General features: G+C 36.1%; 1 pseudogene; it reads left to right on the top strand.

Moving 5' to 3' along the window:
• Positions 1-449: 449 nt before the first annotated feature.
• Positions 450-1,679, top strand: LOC114213288 (cytosolic 5'-nucleotidase 3A-like; annotated as a pseudogene).
• Positions 1,680-11,024: the final 9,345 nt, after the last annotated feature.

The raw sequence follows: 11,024 nt of genomic DNA, 5'->3' as shown, positions 1-11,024 counted from the left end.
CATTAAACCAACTTCAGGCCCTTCTAATCTATGCACCTGAGTGCATAAGTGGCATGTCCGTGAAGCCAACCCTGTATAGATTGCTTATCTCTGGGGACTTATGAAGCATTGGTGAGTTCATATTCACAGTAAGACCTTATTGAAATTGCTGGGTTCTTTAACTATTTCAAACATGGATATGAGCAGTAGGGAAACTGCTTTGGTATAGATGGGACTAGTACTTAATGCCATTGGGTCCCAGTCTGAGGTACACCTCAGTAGAGAGGCTATAACTAAAAATTCCATGTATATAACTCGATTCTTCTGTTCACTGTTAAATAGTGTTCTTGGGTCTTATATTACATTTTTATCATTTTGCTTTTGAGTGATCTGAGAGTTATAATATCTGGTCCATTAAAAATGTCTTTGAATTTTTCTTTTCTGGCTGGGAGGCGCAGGATACCCCATTCATGGACCAGGCAGCTGTGGCGAGGATGGCTGTGGTGGCAAGTGCCAATGTGTGCACCCTGGTTGTGGGAGGGTGGGGGGTGCTGGCCCAGTACATATGTACCTTGAAGAGGAAGACAACGTGGAAGACCAAGATTATCAAGATGTCTGTATCCAAGCCCTGCATCTCTGGATATTGCTTGTCACCTATGCTGTTATCCTAGGACAAATTCGAGGACAAAAGAACTTGAGTGCCCTAAGGAAGATTGGAGAACCAAGAAATGCCTAATCAAGATTCCACTCTACATATGAAAATGATGGAAGAATTCCAGAGAAGTTGAGTTCAAAATAAGAACCCTGTAAGAGTAGAAGAAATGATCTGTGGTCTTATTAAGGGAGGAGCTGCCAAACTTCAGATAATAACAGATGGGTATTAAAGAGGGCATGTATTGAATGGAGCACTGGGTGTTATGCACTATCGATGAATCATGGAACACTACATTAAAAACTAATGTATGGTGATTAACATAACATAATAAAATTAAAAAAAAATAACAGACTTTGATATGACACTGAGTAGATTTTCCTATGAAGGGAAAAGATGCCCAAAATGTTGTTGTCATTGACAACAGTAAGCTGGTTACATGAATGCTGAGAAAATTTACTGCAACTAAAGGAAAAATATGCTATTGAAATTGATCCTGTTCTTATTGTAGAAGAGAAGTACTCCTACATGGTAGAATGGTATACTAAATCACATGGTGGCAGAATCTGATGTTATGCTCAAGGAAGGGTATGAGAATTTCTTTGATAAACTCCCAACAATACAGTCTCCCTGTGTTCATATTTTCAGCTGGTATTGGTGATATACTGGAGGAGGTAATCCATCAAGCTAGCATTTATCACCCGAACATCACAGTAGTATCCAACTTCATGGATTTTGATGATAATGGGGTGCTCATAGGATTTAAAGGCAAACTAATTCCTTTATTTAACAAACACGATGGTGCCTTGAAGAATACAGAATATTTCAATCAATGAAAAGATAGTAGCAACATAATTCTGCTGGGAGATTCCCAAGGGGATATAAGAATGGCAGATGGAGTAGCCAATGTTGAACACATTCTGAAAATTGGATGGCTAAATGATAGGTGGATGAGCTTTTAGAAAAGAACATGGGCTCTTATGACATTGTTCTAGTAAAAGATGAATCATTGGATGTAGCCAACTCTATCATACAGAAGATTCTATAAACTAGCATTCCTCAAGACCTCTCTCCTGTGGATGCAATTGATGCAAGAACTGCTCACCTGTCCATCTTGCTGAAAGGCTTCTATTTATAATACATTCTTGCTCTTGAAGTTTTTTCTCTACATTACTGAAGTATTTTCAGACATATTGAATCCATCAACTAGAAGCTCTTTTTTCCTCCACCTATCTCAACACGCTCCTCACTATATATTTTCACAGATTAAAAAAAATCTTAAAGCAAAAATTTGAAAAATAACTCCCTGCATTTCCAGAGTGAATTTTGTAGTTTAATGTTATCACGAGGCTTTTGAGGAATCTTTTTACTCTGGGAAAGTTTGTAGAAGTTTAAAGAGAAGTTTTATGAATAATGTGCATGATTTTAAGTGTTGCTATTTTTGTAATTTGGGTGAATTATGCTGATATCATCATCTCCTGAAATTGTGTTATGTTTAGTTAATTTGTTGTGTGAAAATTGGCATTTACCAGAAAATACTGGCATTCAGTGTTTGAAAAAAACCGTTGGTACCCATATGTCACTAATCTTGACAATATGTTCTATATTGAAGCGCTGATAACACACATGAAATGAAAAGCCTTTTTAAATTGTACTGTCATGACAATTATTATTCATTTATTCAACAACAAAAAATGTCTTTGATAGGTTTCATTTGTTCTAAGTGTATTAATTACCATCTTTGTGATGTTGCTATACTGTGTGATACTATTTTCTAATATTAAACAGCTTTACTGTTATGGACCGGCTGAAGCTAAGTTTGAAGTTATTTTTGTAAGATTTGATCTCATCTGCTCATACCTTATGAATGTTTATTGGAGAAGTCTGAAGCATATCCTACTGGTCCAGAACTGGGGAGAAGTGAGTCCTTTCAGGTCTGTGGTCTAGTTACACTCTGAAAATGTTTCTCAAATATTTGCATCAATGAGTGTTAAATTATGTCACAGGTGATTACCATAGATGCTAATTGATGATAGTAATACTAAATTATGTCTCACTTTTGAACATTTTTTTGTGACAAACACTTTAGGAAAATGTGTTTTATTCATCTGAAAGTCCATCATAAAAAGAAATTTCAATAATTCAAATAATGTTCTGAATTCTGCCCTGACTTAATTTGAGTACATGTCATTAAAATCATTCAGAGGGTGATTTATATGTGTTTAATTTTGGATTTATTTTAATGCCTTCTTTGGTTTACTAAGGTACAGTTTACATATTACAAAATTCACCCTTTTTCCGTGTACAGTTTGATGAATTTTGAAAAACTTACACAGTCATGCAGTTGCCTCCATGGTCAAGATACAGAACATTCCCATCATCCCATAAGTTTCCTTCAAGTTCCTTTGTAGATAATTCCTTCTCCCGTCCTAACCTCTGATGACCACTGATATGATTTCTGTCCTAGTTTTGCCTTTTCTGGAATGTCATATAAAAGAAATGACTTTTATATGACAGAATTTTGAGCTTGGCTTTTTTTTTTTTTAATAACTTATCATAATGTTTTCCTTCACATCCTCACCAGCAGTATTTTGCAATTACCTTTTTTAAAAAAGCCTATCTAATAGGTATGCCGTAGTATCTCATGGTGGCTTTAATACTAATTTCCCTAATGACTAATATTAAGCATCATTTTTTTTCATGTGCTATTTGCTTCATGTATCTTCTTTGGTAAAGTATCTTGTTCAAATCTTTTCTTTTGTTATTTTATTATTTAAATGTTTTTTAGTTTTTAGTTTCTTTTCAGTTTTCTTGAGATATAATTGACATAGCATTGTATAAGTTTAAGGTGTACCACATAATGATATATGTTTATGTTGTGAAATGCTTATCACAATAAGTTAACATTCATCACCTCAATTACAAATTTTTCTTGTGATGAGGACTTTTAAGATCTGCCCTTGGCAACTTTCAAACATACTATATGGTATTGTTAACTGTAGTCATCATTCTGTGCATTATATCCTCAGAATTTATTTATCCCATAACTGGAAGTTTGTACCTTTTCATCCCCTTCACCCAGTTCCTCCACCCACTACTTCTTGTGGCTGTTTTTTTCTATTTACATGAAAAATGGCATTGGAATCTTATTTGGGATCACACTGAATATATGGGTGGCTTTAGGTAGTACAGACATTTTAACAATATTAATTCTTTTCCAGTTTCTTTCATTAATTTCTAACAGTTTTCAGGGTAGAGATATTTCACCTCCTTTTTTTTTCTTAAATTTATCCCTAAGTATTTTATTATTTTTGATGCTATTATAAATGGGATTGTTTTATTTCTTTTTCAGATAATTTGTTAGTGTATAGAAACACAACAGATTTATTTTTTACACTGAAGTATAGTTGGCATACAATGTTATATTAGTTTCAGGTGTACAGTGTAGTAACTCAACAGTTCTGTACATTAAGCTATGCTCACTAGGATAAGTATAGTTAAGATCTGTCACCATAAACATTATCACAATATTATTGACTATAGTCCACATGCCGTACTTTTCATCTCTATGCCTTATCTATTTTATAACTGGATGTTTATACCCTCTTAATTCCCTTCACCTATTTTGCCCATCCACTCAAACCCCTTCCTCTTTGGCAATCACCAGTATGTTCTCTGTTTTTATGGGTCTGTTTCTGCTTTGATTGTTCATTTGCTTTGTTTTTCTGATTCCATATATAACAAAAATAGTATGGTATCTGTCTTTGTACACACACACACACACACACACACACTCACTACATTTTTTTTTATCCATTCATCTATTGATAGGCACTTGGGTTGCTTCCATATCTTGACTATTATAAATAATACTGCAATATACATAGGGGTACATATATCCTTTTTGGGGACATATACATATATCTTTTTGAATCAGTGTTTTCACTTTCTTTCAGTAAATGTCTACTAGTACAAGTACCAAGCATATGGTATTTCTGTTTTTAGTTTTTTGAGGAACTTCCATACGATTTTGCACAATGCTTGCACCAATTTACATTCCCACCAACAGCCCACAAGGGTTCCCTTTTCTCCACATCCTCACTAACACTTGTTATTTCTTATGTTTTTAATATTAGCCATTCTGACAGGTGTGAGGTGATATATCATTGTGGTTTTGATTTGCATTTCCCTGATGATTAGTGATGTTGAGCATCTTTTCCTGTTGGCTGTCTGGAAAAATGTCTATTTAGGTCCTTTTCCCATTTTTTAAAAATCAGGTTTCTTTTTGGTGTTGAGTTGTGCAAGTTTTTAAAATATGTTTTGGATATTAATCCCTTATTGGATATCACTTGGAAATATCTTTCCCCATTCAGTAGATTTCCTTTTTCATTTTGTGGATGGTTTCCTTTGCTGTGAAAAACTTTTTATTCTGGTATAGTCCCAATAGTTTATTTTTGTTGTGGTTTGCCTTGCCTGAGGAGACATACCTAGAAAAATGTTACTAAGGATGATGTCAAAGAGATTAATGACTATGTTTTCTTTAAGGAGTTTTATGGTTACAGGTCTCATATTTAGATCTTTAGTCCATTTTGAGTTTATTTTTGTGTATGGTGTAGGAAAATGGTCCAGTTTCATTCTTTTGCATGTAGCTGTCCAATTTTCCCAGCACAATTATTGGCAAGACTGTCTTTTCCCCATTATATACTTGCCTCCTTTTGTCATAGATTAATTGACCACATGAACATGGGTTTATTTTTGGGCTTTCTATCCTGTTCTATTGATCTGTATGTCTATTTTTGTGCCAGTACCATACTGTTTTGATTACTATAGCTTTATACTATATCTTGAAATTTGAGACTGTGATACCTCCAGATTTGTTTTTCTTTCTCAAGATAGATTTGGCTAGAAATGCAACTAATTTTAGTATGTTGATTTTCTATCCTTCAACTTTATTGAATTCATGTATTAGTTTTAACAGTTTTTCGGTGGCCTCTTAATATTTTCTACATGTAACATGTCAGGTGAAAAAAGAGATAATATTGTTTGTTTCTTTCCTGTTCTGATGCATTTTATTTCCTTTTTTTTCCTTGTCTGATTGTTCTGACTAGAACTTCTATTACTATATTGAATAAGAGTGGTGAGGCTGGACATCCTTGTCTTGTTTCTGATCTTATATGAAAAGCTTTCAACCTTTTATTATGGAGTATGGTATTAATTATGGGCTTGTTATATATGGCCTTAATTATGTCAAGGTACCTTCCTTCTATACCAATTTGTTGAGAGACATTTTTTAATCCTGAATGATTGTTAATTTTTGTTAAATGCTTTTTTTCTGCATCAATTGAGATGATCATATAATTTTAATCTTTCGTTTTGTTAACGTGTTGTATCACATTTATTGATTTGTATATGTTGAACCATTTTTCATTTGAGGGATAAATTCCTATTGAGCATGGTGTATGATCCTTTTAATGTGTCTTGAATTTGGTTTGCTAGTATTTTGTTGGGCATTTTTGCATCTGTATTCATCAGACATATCAGCTGTCATTTTCTTTTCTTGGGTCCCTACCTAGGTTTTGTATCAGGGTAATGCTGGCTTTATAAAATGAAAATAAAATTTGGGAGTGTTCCCTCTTCTTTAATTTTTGGAAGAGTTTGAGAAGGATTGGTATTAATTCTTTAAATGTTTGGTAGGATTCACCAGGGAAACCATCTGGTCCTGGGCTATTAATTGTTGAGAGGTTTTTAATTACTGATTGAATCTCCTCACTCAATAATTGGTCTGTTCAGATTTACTGTTCCTTCATGATTCATCTTGGTAGGCTGTTATTTTCTAGGAATTTATCTATTTAAGTTACCTAATTTGTTGACATGTAGTTGTTCATAGTAGTCCATTATGATCCTTTGCATTTCTGTGATATCTGTTGTAATGTCTCCTCTTTCATTTATAATTTTATTTATTTGGGTCTTCTCTTTTTTTCTTGGTTAGTCTAGCCAAAGGTTTGTCCATTTTGTTTATCTTTTCAAAGAACTCTTAGTTTTGTTGCTTTATATTTGTATTCTTTATTGCATTTATTCTCTAATCTTTATAATTTCTTTCCTTCCACTAACTTTGGGCTTAGTTGGTTCTTCTTTTCCTAGTTCTTTGAGGTGTAAAGTTAGCTTTTTTTTAAATTTGTGAACTCTCTTTTTTTCTTGATGTATATGTTTATCACTGTAAACTTATTTCTTAGGATCACTTTTGTTGTATTTCATATATTTTGGGATAGTGTGTTTCCACTTTTTTGTTTGACCCAGATACTTTTTTTATTTCCCTTTTAATTTCTTCTTGGATTTATTGGTTGTTTAGGAGTGTGTTGTTTAATTTCCATGTTTTGTAAATTTTCTAGTTTTCTTACTGTTATTGATTTCTAGTTTCATATTATTGGGGTCAGAAAAGATACTTGGTATGATTTTAATCTTTTTAAATTTGCTAAGATTTGTTTTGTGGCCTAACATATGAGTTGTCCCAGAAAGTATTTCCTGTGTGCTTGAGAAGAACGTGTATTCTGCTTTTGTAGGATGGCATGTTCTGTACATGTCTGTTAGGTCCATTTGGTCTGTACATGTCTGTAGGTCCATTTGTTGTTCAAATCTGTTTCCTTATTGATTTTCTGTAACGATGATCTATCCATCCATTGTTGAGAAAGGGATAATAAAGTCCCAACTATTACTGTATTGCTATTTATGTCTTCTCTTAGTTCCGTTAGTATTTGCTTTATAAATTTAGGTGCTCCAGTACTGAGTGCTTAAATATTTACAATTATCATATCTTATTAGGATGGACTGGCCCCTTTATCATTACATAATGATCTTCTTTGTCTCTTTCGACCATTTTTAGCTTAAAGTCTATTTTGCCTAATATAAATATAACTACCTCAGCTTTCTTTTGGTTCTCATTTGCTTGAAATATGTTTTCCATCCCTTCATTCTCAGTCTATGTGTGTCTTAAACCTAAACTATGTCTCTTGTAGGGATCATACTGTTAGATCTAGTTTTTTTTTTTTTTTAATCCATTCATCCATTTGATGTCTTTTGATGGGAGAATTTACTCCATTTACATTTAAAGTAATTATCAATAGCTAAAGACTTATTACTATTTTGTTGTTTTCTGACTGTTTTGTAGATTCTTTGTTCTTTGCTCCTTATTTTCTCTTCTTTTGTGATTTGATGACTTTTTGTGGTAGTGTGCTTTGATTCCTTTACATAATCTTTTGCCTGATTACTATATGTTGTTTGTGGTTTCCATGGGGTCACATAAATTATCATATTTATAACATCTTATATTAAGCTGATAACAACTTAACTTTAAAGCATTTCTAAACTTCATGCTTTTGCTTCTCTCACCTCCTCACATTGTTGGTTATTGATATCTAGTTTACCTAATTTTTAAAAAGATTTATTTGAGAGAGAGTGCAAACGTGTGCACGGGGGGAGGGGTTGTGCAGAGGGAGAGGGAGAAGCAGACTCTTCACTGAGCAGGAGACTTATGCAGGGCTTGATCTCACGACCCCGAGATTATGACCTGAGCTGAAGGCAGACGCTTAACCGACCAAATCACCTAGGTGTCCTCAGCTTACTTATTTTTTATTTTGTGTATCCAATAAAAAATTATTTTAGTCATGGTTATTTTTTTAAATCTTATTTTATTATGTAGTCACCATACAATACATCATTAGTTTTTGATGTAGTGATCCACGATTTATTGTTTTCATATAACATCCAGTGCTCCATGGTTATTTTTACTATTTTTTTTTAACTTCTAAACTAGAGTTGTAAGTGAATTATTCACTATCTTTACAATATTAGAGAATCTAACTTTGAATATATATTTACTATTATCAGTGTCTTTTATACCTACATTCATATGTTTTGACGTTAGTCAGCACTCTTTTATTTATGCTTGAAGAACTCTCTTTAGCATTTCTTGTGAGGCAGATCTAGTGGTGATAAACTCTTTCATCTTTTGTTTAGGAAAGTATCTTTCCTTCATTTCTGAAGGACAGCTTTGCTGGGTATAGTTTTCTTGGTTTACAGTTTTTTTCTTTCAATATTTTGAATATATCATCTCATTCTTTCCTGACCTGAAAAGTTTCTGTTGAGAAATCTACACATAGTCTTATGGGGGTTACCTTGTACATGACATGTCACGTTTCTCTTGTTGCTTTCAAATGTATCTCTTTGTCTTTGAATTTTGATAGTTTAATGGTAATGTGTCTCAGTGTGGCCCTTTTCAGGTTCAATCTATTTGGGCTCTTCTGGACCTCATGAATCTAGATGTCTTTTTTTCTCTCTAGGTTTGGGAAGTTTTTAACCATTACTGCTTTAAATATACTTTTTTTTTTTAATCCCTTTCTTTCCTCCTCTTGGAATTCCCATAATGTGTATATTGTTTTCCATAATGTGTACATTGTTTCCTTGGTGATGTCCCATAAGTTCCATAGGTGTTCTTCACTCTTATTCTTTTTTCTTTTTGCTCCTCTGACTGCATAATTCCAAATGACCTATCTTCTGATTTACTGAATCTTCTGTTTGATCAAGTCTCTTGTTGAAGCTCTATTCAAACGTTCAACTCAGTCATTGTCTTATTCAGCTTTTAAGTTCACTAAACTTCTTAAGAGGATTTTCTAAATTGTCAGACAGTTTATAGATCTCCATTTCTTTAGGGTCTGTTATTGGAGCTTTATTAATTCCTTTTGTTGGTGTCATGTTTACCTGATTCTTTGTGATCTTTGATTTCTTGCTTTGGTATCTGGGCATATGAGGAATGGGCTCCTCCTCCAGACTTTTATAGGTTCACTTTGGCAGAGATAGTCCTTCACCAGTCATCTCAGTTTGGGGTTCTGGACCAGTCAGTTGGTAGTGTTTTTGGGCAGATGGGGTTTGCTATCAGGGTCTCTATTTGGTTAGGCTACTGCCCAAGCACTGAGGTTTAGAGGAGTGCCACTGGCTGAGAATAGTTGGGTAGGACTTCTGCCTTAGTTCTCTGACCAAGCAAGACTGTATGATGGTTCTGCAGTTGACCAGATTCTCTGGTTAGTCTTCTCAATCAGGTGGGACTGGATGCTATAATCAGCCCTTGGGTGGGGCTGTGAACTTGCTTCCCTGTCTGCGTGGGGTGGTGGTATGGGCTCCATACCCATTACAGCTTGATGGTTGGGGACCTGAGTCCAGTAGGGCTGCCCACCAAGCTTCCTGGCAATTGGGGACCACTGGCTTGGCTCTGCAGATGGGCAGAGCCACTGACTGGGCTCTCTGTTTGGGTGCCATTGTCACTGGGGGTGTCAGATGGACTATGCAGCTTCTCAAGTATTCTTGGTAAGAGTTCCTGGTCAGGCAGGGCTGGAGGCTATATTCAGCCCCAGGCAGGGCTTCAGATTTACTTCTCAGCCTGGGTGGGACTATCTAACAGGCTCCAGGGCTAGGAGAACTCAATGGCTGGGGACCAGAATTAGGCAGAAGTGTTCAATGACTTCCCTGGCCAGACAGGGCCAACATTTTAGCTCTGTAGATGGGCAGAGCTGCTGTGTCTGTGCTCTCTCCTTGGGTAACTCTGCAGGTGGGCTCCTGGGTGCCCTGGTGAGGTTTCCTGGTTGGATGAAACTGAGGTGTATACTCAGCAGTGGGCAGGATCATGAACCCACTTACCTACCTGGACAGGGTAGCAGAGCAGGCTCCAAGACTGGCACATCTCACTGGCCAGGAAACCAAATTATGCAGACCTGTGCACTGAGCTACCTGGCCAGACAGGACCACAAGCTGAGCTCTGTAGGCAGGCAGAATTGCTGGCTGGGCTTTCTGTTCAAGTGCTGCTGGGTTCCCTAGCTTTCCAGGAGCTCTTGCAAGGTTTCCTGGTCAGGCAGGGAGGGGGCTGCACCTAGCAGTAGGTGGGGCTGTGAATTAGCTTCGTTGTCTGGGTGGGGTGGCAGAATAATCTCCAGGGTTGGCAGGGCTTGTTGTTCAGGGTCCTGAATCAGGCAGAACCACACACCGAGTTCCCTAACTGGATGAGGCCACTGGCTTGGCTCTGTAGATGGAGACCTGGTTGCTGTAAGCCCTGCCCACCTTCTCCATCACAACTTGATCTCCAGTGGTGAAACCCTGCAGATTCCCCCCATGATCACTGGTGAGGTGACACCCAAGTAGGCCTTCTGGGAAATGATCCACAACACTTGTGGAGCTGGCTGTTCATCTTGGGCTCTCTGGAACCCACCAGAAACTCTGGTGGCAGTGAGAGGTAGGGATGTGCAGGAGGGAGACCAACTTTGTATTGTTTCCTTTAGCTTTGAATAGATTGGAGCTTGGTTGTGCTATACTCCTCAGAGGACAGACATGACTAAAATGAGAAACAGTA

The sequence above is a fragment of the Eumetopias jubatus genome, unplaced genomic scaffold (genome assembly GCF_037043125.1).
Source record: "Eumetopias jubatus isolate StellerSeaLion01/CBP00866 unplaced genomic scaffold, mEumJub1_p1.0 scaffold_4, whole genome shotgun sequence".
NCBI lineage: Eukaryota > Metazoa > Chordata > Mammalia > Carnivora > Otariidae > Eumetopias > Eumetopias jubatus.
This window is presented reverse-complemented; position numbering and strand designations above follow the sequence as displayed.